Source organism: Strigops habroptila, chromosome Z (genome assembly GCF_004027225.2).
Source record: "Strigops habroptila isolate Jane chromosome Z, bStrHab1.2.pri, whole genome shotgun sequence".
NCBI lineage: Eukaryota > Metazoa > Chordata > Aves > Psittaciformes > Psittacidae > Strigops > Strigops habroptila.
In genome coordinates this window covers 87,115,066-87,125,648 of record NC_044302.2, presented here as the reverse complement: position 1 = coordinate 87,125,648, position 10,583 = coordinate 87,115,066, and positions in this window count along the sequence as shown.

Below are 10,583 nucleotides of genomic sequence, written 5' to 3'. Positions count from 1 at the left end.
GCAGCATTCCAGTCGGCTTGTTGGGATTTGCTATACAGATCTCCTTTCCACAGGCACTTCCTAAGAAGCTGACCTTTATGATGCTAATTCACTAACACTGAGCACCTAGGTAGTGCAAAGCTCAGAGCTGCAGGAGTTGTGATTTTCCTTGTATGATGCCCAGAGACTTACAGATCATGGAATCATAGAATAGTTTGTCACTGCCAGTGTGGGGAAATACACTGGCAGTGTATGTGATGACTTGGGTGGCAGGAGAAGTCTGGGTGGACTCCAGCCAATAGAGTTTAAAAGCAAGAGCCCAAACTGGAAGCACTTACTGTAATTCAGCAGAAAGTCATGAGAAAATGAAGAAAACTTTCTGGATATTCGAACAGTGAAGTTCAGAGGAAAAGTGCACCTACAAAACAAATCCTCTCCAGCTCTACTTCTCTACAAGCTTCTGTTGTGTTCCTTTCTTCCATTATTTCCAGTCTTATCACCAAAACTCCCACAATTTTTACACCACACCAGGTGACTTCTTGAAAGCTACCATCTTTCCACAGCCTTACAGATAACATCCCTTCTCTCATCACACTAATAAAATTAACACGATTAACCATTAATCATTAAAATAAAACATTCTATGAGTATATCGCTCTCCCTGAACATATAAAAAATAATTATAAATTATTTGTAACACAGATTGTGATTTCCCCTAATTAGGGATACTGGGCTAGATTCTCAGTTGTGATATGAATCAGTACATTTCCAAGAAACTACCTGATTTACATCACACAAGTATCTTCCTTGCCTAATTAATATGCATCAGGCCATTATGCAGGAATGCTTTCCACATGGCATACATGTCCATGAACTGAGTGATACATCACACACATTCCTTCCAGATCTGAGATGTCAGAAAGGGTGTCCCACAACACTGCTATACTTGCACCTGCTCAGGGAGGTGTGGTTGAAGCATTACTGCAATAAGCACATTACAGATGCAGGAAGAAATTACAAACAAGATGGCATAAATCTTTGACATTTCCATAGGCCATTATCTTCCAACAAGAAACACTGCAACTTTGCATTGCATTGTTTTCCCTTTTCTTTCTGGTCGGCATGTCTCAAGGAGTCTCACATAGCACAGATATACCTGGTACTAAGCTTAATACAACCTGAGCTATTTTTCTAAGAACTGCCCAATCATGTCCAGAATTAGACACGTCATGCACGTGAAAGTCAGTTTATCTAAGAACGGACGGGAAGCACACGGTCACTTCATTTACTGTACTAAAACAAACAATCCTAAACTGCAATCCTTCACATGACATGGTGGCAGCTTCAATTTTCTTTCTTTCTTCCTCATCAGATTAGATAAGGAGTGCAGCACCCCACTTCCTAAATCCATCCTTAAATAATTCTTCCAACTGAAACCAAATAAAAACCCCCACAACAACAACAACAACCACCACATGAAGCACTGTAGAGACACTGTAGAGTACTTACAGTTTTTTGAGCTAAATAACTAAGAAAATATTGTGTAGAGTTCCCTGAAAATGTTCAGACCTCAGAAACCAAAAAGCTTTCTAAAATTAATATTAGGATCAGCAGCACTGCACAAGATATCACAGGCCTGTATGATCACAGGTAATTACTCATACTTGGTGCCATTTGAGCTTTCATCACAATACCAAAACTGTTACGGCTGCGTACAGTAGCTGTAGGAACTGAATGTTTAGTCGAGAATACTGACATTATCTAAATGTCTCATCAGAAACATGCACACATGTAAAATTCAGCTACAATTTAGTGATATGCATACTGAAATAATAAGAAAAGAGCAGCAACAATGCCAAGGTACAGAAACCAAGGTTTATCTTGTAAAAAGTTACGATGCCTGTTGACATGTGGAAGTTCAGCCTGTTGCAATCAAAAGGCGTATTTGCAAGTCTAACATTTATAATTACACAAACATTCCCCCACCCTTAATGTCAAACACGCTGAATGCCTTTCTGACAGTGAGAGGCTTTCCAGCTGGTGAAGAAAGCAGCATCAGGAATTCAATTTGTATATTATTTAAAACTATTATCCCTCTGCATTTCTAAAGAGAATGGAGTTCATTTTGTTCCAGTCTGCTACTCTATCACAGCCAGATGCTATAATAATGGATAGGATATATAAATACCAGACAGAGAATCATAGAATCATAGAATCAACAAGGTTGGAAAAGACCTTTAAGATCATCAGGTCCAACCATTACCCTAGGACTGCCAAGGCCACCACTAAACCATGTCACTGCAGGCCTTATCTATAAGGTTTGTGAACACTTCCAGGGACAGTGATTCTACCACTGCCCTGGGCAGCCTGTTCCAATGCCTGAGCACCCTCTCTGTGAAGAAATATTTCCTAATAACCAGTCTAAACCTCCCCTGGTGAAGCTTGAGGCCATTACCTCTTATCCTATCGCTTGTAATTTGGGAGAAGAGACCGATCCCCACCTCACTACAACCTCCTTTCAAGTATTTGTAGAGAGCAACATATGTATGAAGATTCACTTATGAACTGCTCAAAAATATTACTAAGCTAATAAATACCTTTAATAAATGGTGAACTACTGATTATAGAAAGCAGTGGTTTAAAGTTTACTTATGCCTATTTAAAGTATATTATTTGTTAACACATACATTCTCCATCTGTGGCAAGCTTACAGTTCAATTAACCAGACATTAGCCCTCTGCAAACTGCTTACCAGTGAAACAGTATAAAGTTCAAACTAAATGCATTAAATCAACTATAAATGGTCTGTCTCCTCCAGACAAAGCTATTTCCACTTTGGAAGGTAACAGAGTCATCTGAGAGTGCAAGGAACGGGCAAGTAATAATTCTGGCACTAACCCTTTGCGTGTCTTTGGAAAACCCATCCTGGGTTCCTCTACTTTTTTGTGTCTGGTGACCTCAGATCAGTACTTAGGTCTGGAATCATCCCTTGTTAGTAAGATACCTAACCAAAGTGTCTGCCTTACGTGATTAATTGCCTTGGCTTCTCGTATAATCGATGGAAAGCACAACATAAATCTTCTACTGATCCATATAAAAGCCTTTCTGTATTCCTTTGATTATGTGAGATATGGGTTTCAAAACGAAATCAAGGTAATTGGTTATATCTGTATCGCTCCGAAATAAAGAATTTAGATACATTATTCCTCCCTGATACAGTCTGTTTGGTTTTTTTCCCAATAAATGGAAAAAAAAAAGTGTGTCATTTCTGAAAGCAAATTCAAAACTAGAAGAGAGGGGGGAACACAGTTTAGTGTGCAGTGTCCCTGCCTATGGCGGGGGGTTACAACCGGATGATGTTACGGTCATTTCCAACCCTAACCATTCTATGATTCTATGATTCTACAACACAGAGGGATACAGCTAGATTTGACTTACAGGCCTACCACACAGACACCTATTTAGGGGTGGGGGGGGGGGGAGGGGGGAAAGAAGAAGTCCTGTGCATGACAAAGAAAACTCTGAATGATAGCAATGCCAGGATCAAACTAGCCGTGGAAACATTTCCACAGGCATGATTAACACTAACCATATTTACGGGTTTCTTAAAGGAGTACTGCTTTTTCCTTTTTTCCAGAGCAAATGATACAGATGTTTGAAATTAAAATATGCAGTGCAGTACTCGTTATACTAGACTTCTGAATAAGCTGAATAAATTGATAAATATTAGTTGCCGTTATGTTGTTTACTATTCCATTATGTGGTTAATCAGTGGCAATGTTGAAAATTTCACATGCCAGCTGCAAGATCCACAGAGGCCCAAATGAGCCTGAAGTACTGACCTGTACTTAGTTTTTCCTCATGGGACTCTCAGAGCACACCACACCTTTCTTTTCCACGATTAGTAGACCAAACTACACTTTCTAGAAATCAGGTAAAAAGACTAACATCCAAGAGAAGCTGAAATGCTGCTTTGAATGGAAACAAACACTGATTAAAAGGGCTTCACAGAATCATGGCAACAGAATAGCTGCGGATCCACATATTCATTCTGTTATCCTTTCAAAAACTCGGTGGCCACTGCACTCCCTCATGCTCTCACGTCAGAAGAGCTGCTGCTGCACTTCAGGACTGACAGCCACAGAAGCTTACTGGTATGATTTAAACTGATTTAAAATAAATTATCAGAGAATAGACAACTCAGAGAGAGTATCCTCCTAGTCACCATGCACTATCAGTATAGCAGAGAGCAGATGCAGGCAGATATTATTATTACAACAATCCACAAATATATATTCTTCCTAACATCAGCTGCTGTAGCAGTGGGTACGGTGGCAGAAGGAAGGGTGATAGATACCACCGGAACAGAATGACTGCCAACTTTGTACCAGGCTTTTAGTGGTGTGTGTCTCCCCGCCACAGCTAAATACCCTTGCCCTAAAGAGCTAAACCTAGGCACAACTGTATCAGTCCAGATCTCAAAGAGTTTTTAAGCAACTGCGAACAAGCCGAATACTTTTCAACTAGAGTGATTCTATGCATTCAGCTTAAAAATTATTTCATGTTGTATCTACTTTACTAGCTGACAAATGAAAGTCAGGTAGCTCTTTAAGCGTCAGGCTGATAATGCAACTGTTCTCAGCATAAGCTGAGAATAGCTGTAGTAATTCATGAAGGGCAAATGAAGTGTTTGGTAGCAGGACTGAAATGGGACTAGTGTTGAATTTGGCTGCCTTTTCGAGTTCCACCCTAAGAACATACCGTAACCTAACAGTATGTTTCAGCATTTGTTAATCTGATGAAGTCAGTCTGCTGAAGTTAATTTTCATTGCCCTATCTCAAATAAAAGGAAATGGGAATCATTAAGCTACCTTTCCTGACCATTACTTCAACACACCTAGCTTCCTAGAGGATAAACTACCCTCTGCTGGAGTAACAGAGAATTTACAGGCAAGAAAACAGTTCCTTAAAAACTTATTGCAGACCTTTTTAAAGGCATTCAGCTGCAAATATAGTTTGTCATTTGCTGCAAGCTTACAAAAGCTGGCATTTATTCCAATGATCTTGCTGCTAGTGTCCTCTTAGCGAAAGATAATTGACTCACCTAATGCATGAATCATTGTCACAAAATTAGGCTCTTTTCAATGAGCTTAAGAAAATTCTTCTAGGAACCAAACTGCTGATTTACAGATAGCATCCAGTAGGTTGTTGGTTTGTATTATTTTTCCTGGTCCTGAAATCTTTCAGAATTCAAAGCTTAATTCTGATTCACCCCATGATATAATTCACCCCATGCAAGATTTGATTACATACAATAGTTACATAGTGTACAAAAACTTCCTGAATAATTGCAATGGTAAGCATTTGCAGAAAGGAAAAATCTGTCCCAAATTGCCCAGCCTCAGAATTTATTAGGAGAATTCTTCCACCAGGCAATGAAAGAGCCATTGCATTGTTTTACTAATTGTTAATCTATCCTGACAGCTGCAAACGCTTTCAAGCCCAGCCCCATAGTGGGCAGGATGGTACAAGAAGAAACTTCTATTAAACTTTCAGCTGATCGTAACTCACATCTATCCTCAAATCACATGCCCAAGCCAGCCTTCATGCTGCAGAGGTAACATACAGCCTCAGCATATACTACAAAGGAGTTTGCCTTCTTTCCAAAGATGGGCCAGGCACCTTTACAGAAGAAAACAAATTTTACCTCAAAATTACTGACAATCTTCTGGAGTGCTTCTCCAGGGTAGAAACAGAGAGCACAATGTGTGCACAGGTGGTATACTTTCCAGAGAAACTTCAGTTTATTTTACACAGAGGTGTTGAAAAAAAAACCCCAAAGCCAAATATGACAACAAAGAAAGGAATGCTACAAAACCATATCACAAATTAAGCCACTTTCATGACTCTTAATATGGCTGCAAAAATCACAGGTCCACTGATTTCACCACAGGTGCCTTTGGTACACAGCTTTTAACACTTGATAAAAGTTTCAGCCTTCAAATGAAATGCACAGCTTCAGTTCTTTCTTCAAAGCTACAGAACAGGGCTGTTTAACACACTCCTGGGTCCCATTATCACACCTCCAGAAAAAAAAAAAAAAAAAGGGAACACAAGAAAGCTTGCCACTTTGTTGAAATTTCAGGCATACAGATACGATCACAGAGTCACAGTCAGGATCCTTGGAAAGAGTCTTCAGATCTCTCGTGGAAAATCTGCAGAACAGTGAGGTTCAAATAGGACCTGCCAGACAGCTGCTTCGGATGCAATGATGGATTGTTTCTGCTTCCACCGCAGCCATCGATTACTGTACCTCATCACAACAGAATGAACCACCACACACAAGCAACTGCAGAAAGCTAAAACAACACAAACACTTCCAATCACTGATATTTACAAAGGATATTCTAAAGTTCCCTGTAAAAGCAACCCAGCATATGTTCTAAAAAGATATTAGTTTACCTTAGTGAAGGTGCCACAGTTTGTTCCCAAGAAGAATTATATTCATTTTTTTATGCATTTTTTTATGCATAGGGTCTGACTTAGCTATCTACTTCTAATTCATCAGGTAAGACCTGAAGTAGTTAAAATTATTTTAAGGGTTCTAAAATAAGAAAAAAAGTTGGCAGCTAATTATTAGTGCTCTTCTATGAACTTCCCTTTTATGCTGTTGGTCTTTGAAAAGCAAGTAAGAACTGCCAAACTTAAAAAAAAAAAAAAAAATCAGAAAAAACCAGTGTAAACAGCAGTTGAGGAAGAAGCTAATTTAATCTATAATGCTCCAAAGAAATGGATTGAAAAAAACAGCCTAAAAGTGTTTTAGCTGGTAATGCCGACTTCATAACTACTAAAATGGAACTACGTACCGCTGCAGTGACAAATGTTATTACAGAGGAAAAAGTCATTCAGTGTGCTACAAAGACTAACAGCATCGTTCAAACAGGGAAAAAACCCCAAACTTCAGTAGCACAATTGACTAATACGGAACACATGACTGTGGAGTAAATTACAGAGTTGTATTTTTTGGCACGACGGTGTCCTTCTGGAGTGCGGAGGTGCCTTGCATGCCAGGAAGGCACCACCAGATCCCCTGCCAGTGGCAGTTTGCAGCTCTCTTCTCAGTCATGCAGTGACAAGAGCTGGGGGGTGAAGAGGGAACACGACTGCTTTCACTCCCCAGAGAATTCCCCCACCCAGGGAAAGCCCCCGTTCACCAAGCTGTCTTATCAGATACAATGAAAATGTGCCAGAAGTGCTGGCTAGTCATACCAGTAATAACCAGAACTCCTAAAACAAATTTTATACTCTTTCTATCTGTGATGATTTTATATGAAAATATGAGGGAAGGAAAATATTATGCTTAAAAAATATAATTTTTTTTATCTCATTACAATGCAATTTCTATTCAAATTAAGTTACAGAATTCCCCACTTCCTTTCAAACATTTTTTTCAACTTAGTCCTTCTATATTTCTTCTTTTCTAATGGTTAATTAAAGAGAGAATATTATATAACATTTGGTTCAGTCTATTTCCACTGTCTATTAATAATGATTTTATTTTGGCATACAGACAGAGTTTAGTCTAATGGTTGTTTTTTCCTGAAAACCTTTGCGTGTCAAACGCATGACAGCTGAACAAAAATTAAGCAAAAAAGCAACAAGAAAGTTTTCCTATGGCCAACTTTCCCACCAAAGAAGAAAAGCTGATAAACTGTTGACCAAGTCAAGAATGTTACTGAACTTCAGACATATAATGAGAGTTTATCATGCAAAACGTTTTTCAGACCTGCAGCATGTTAACAGCAGTTCAGAGTTTCCAAAATTGGTTGTATATCCACTTTTACTGTCTGCTGAACACACAGTTCCTCTGGAAGTGGAGCTCACAGAACCACCTCCTGAAAAGACTCATCAATTCACATGCCTACATGGGCATTTTGACGTTAAAATCACAGTTACATACAGCAGGGAGACCTTTGCATAGTTTATTTGTCTATATTCCAGCTGCCCCTGAGCAATGCAGGTAAGGTTTTGGAACCATCAGCTGGCTAAAGGAGGTTTGTAAGGGATATCACGTGGCAGCTGAGACATGCTGAACAAATATGAGGCTCTTACCACATCACGGATGAAGAAAAAAAAAAAAGTCAAGTATTTTAATCTAAATCTTTCACCAAGCTAGAAATATGACCACAGTTAGTTACACAGTTCAAGTAATGAAGCTATAGTAGCTGACTCATGTACTTCAGAATTAATCTTCTAAAAAGTGTAACATTAAATCCAGAAGTTTACTCCGAGGCAAGTAAAAGTTTATCTTAATTATTTTCAGTGTCTATTTTTTCTAATCGAGCATTTTTTAAAGGAACTGTTGTTTGGTTGTGGTTTTTTTCTGTACAGGATTATCACTCCAAATCTTTGATTTTTTCTTCTAGATACTTTTAGTTCTCACCTAAGCGTTTTCTGCACAAACAGAAGTTCTTTGGTGGTTACTCAGTGCTACCACGTGTGACATTTCTGCTGTGACAGCATGACTACTTGTGTTGCAAGTGGAATTTCTTCAGTTTTTCAGTTCCACTTTAAGTGTCTTTGCTATGAAGACTAAGGCTTTTGTGTGATTATGCTTTTCATCTTAAACTAGGAGTTCTAGGTATCAGAACCATTACTTCAAAGGGAAACTCAAAGAAGTTACCGATTTTTTCTAACTCTAAAAGGTTTACACAATGGGTAGATACAGTAAGTTCCTATGCAACATAACCTCAATTCTGTGGCTGATTTCTATCACATTCTCTAATTAAAGAACTATTTCACAAATCTGATCTTACTATCCTTGCACTTAAAACTATACTTTTGTTGGTTCTTCACTGATTTTCCTGGCTTCCCTGCATTTTCCATTAGTTCTTTAGATGTACCACGGACCTCATAGGGTGGGAAACAGCATTCACTCCTTCACATACACACACATGTATACGTACCCACAGAAGGACCTAAGAACCCTCTGTTACAGACTGAGGCTTCTGAAGGCACACTGTTGTGAGATATACAAAATACACATAAGACTGGATCTGCAGACAAGAAAAAAAGTGAAAAAAAAGTCAGCAACAAAGAAACATAGATCATTTCCTCTGCCCTTAGTCATTAAAAACCTTTGCACCACTTCAGGGAAGCAAGGTGATTCTTTGCCTCTACCAGTAATGACTGCTGCACCTGTGTTAACATAATCCCACATTAGGGCCTCTAATACCAGAGCACCAAAGTCTCAGCGCAGGAAAGGAGGAGTATTGAGAAAGCATGGGCAATCACATCGCCCAAATGCAGAGCTTGCTTGGTATCTGGATCAGCCCTCCTGCAACCGCCAGAACACTGTTTAAAAGATAATAAAACACAACCTTTGCGCTCTGCTTTCTTATGAAAGAATTTTGAACTGCTTATAATTTGCTTCTGACAATTAGTCAAACCTGAGTAACCTCTACTTCCACACATAGCTTTGTGGTTGTGATGGAATGATTTTCCCGTTTTGTAAAAGATGAAGAGCTGTCAATACTAGCAAAACATAAAAGTTCAGTTCATTTTCTCTGAGCAGACCAGACCACCACCACCACCACCATCCTTTCTCTCTATATACATTGCATCAAAACTGACTATTTTTTCTAAGACTAAAATTTAGTTTTCAAAGCAGTTAGGTAACAACACTAAAAACTGGTAAATCACTTTTCTCTTCATGTCTGTTCATACAGCATTTAAAACGGAAACTTTGTTCTCTTTCCCACAGTACACGCTTGTTCTTTCTCATGCACTTTGTTCTGCCAGTACTTTTGCTGTCAGCATGTCACAATATTGTCATGACTTTGCTGAATGCTAGTAAGCCAACAGGCATCACTTTCACAGGCTTAAAGAAAGAGAGGGGAGAGGATAATAAGATTGAAAAAAAGATCAGACTTTTATAATACATTTTGCCTCTGTGTCAGACAAGAGGTTCCTGTAAGGATATAAATGTCATGCTTCGGGGCACAGGTTTTGTGTTCTTTGTAGCAACCGTGTCACCTAATGTACAAGAATGCTAGGCCAGCTGGATCTGCATGTCTAATCCTATACGATGTTGTGACGCTTTCTCACTGACCCAACAGCATTAGTATGGTCACCAGTACTTTCCCCTCCAGCAGAAACACCCATGTGCTTCACACCACCCTATTGAGGGCTTTGTGAACATTTCCGGACTAGGGACTCCCCCACAACCTTCACTTGGGTCAAGGCCACCACACAGGCATCGCAGAGCATGACTGCTGTCCCTCCACCAGCCCAGCTGGAGACTGAACTATGCACATCGGGCTCTGCCGGGCAGTGTGACCCTATTTCCAATTGATGTACAATCGCCCCACGGTGAAGACAGCCCAAGTTCTTCAAACAAATATATAAACACTTCCCTCGAATGTACACACACCCTTCCTGTGTTTACTAACATCACTAACCGAGGCTAGATACAGGCAGTACATCAGGACATCTCCTCTCCCGCAGCGGGAGGCACGGGTCGTGCTGGCCTGAGCGAGGAGAGCCCGCTGCCAGCAGCCGCGCCCTGTGGTACCACTTCCTCGCTGCTCGTCTTCCTGACAAGC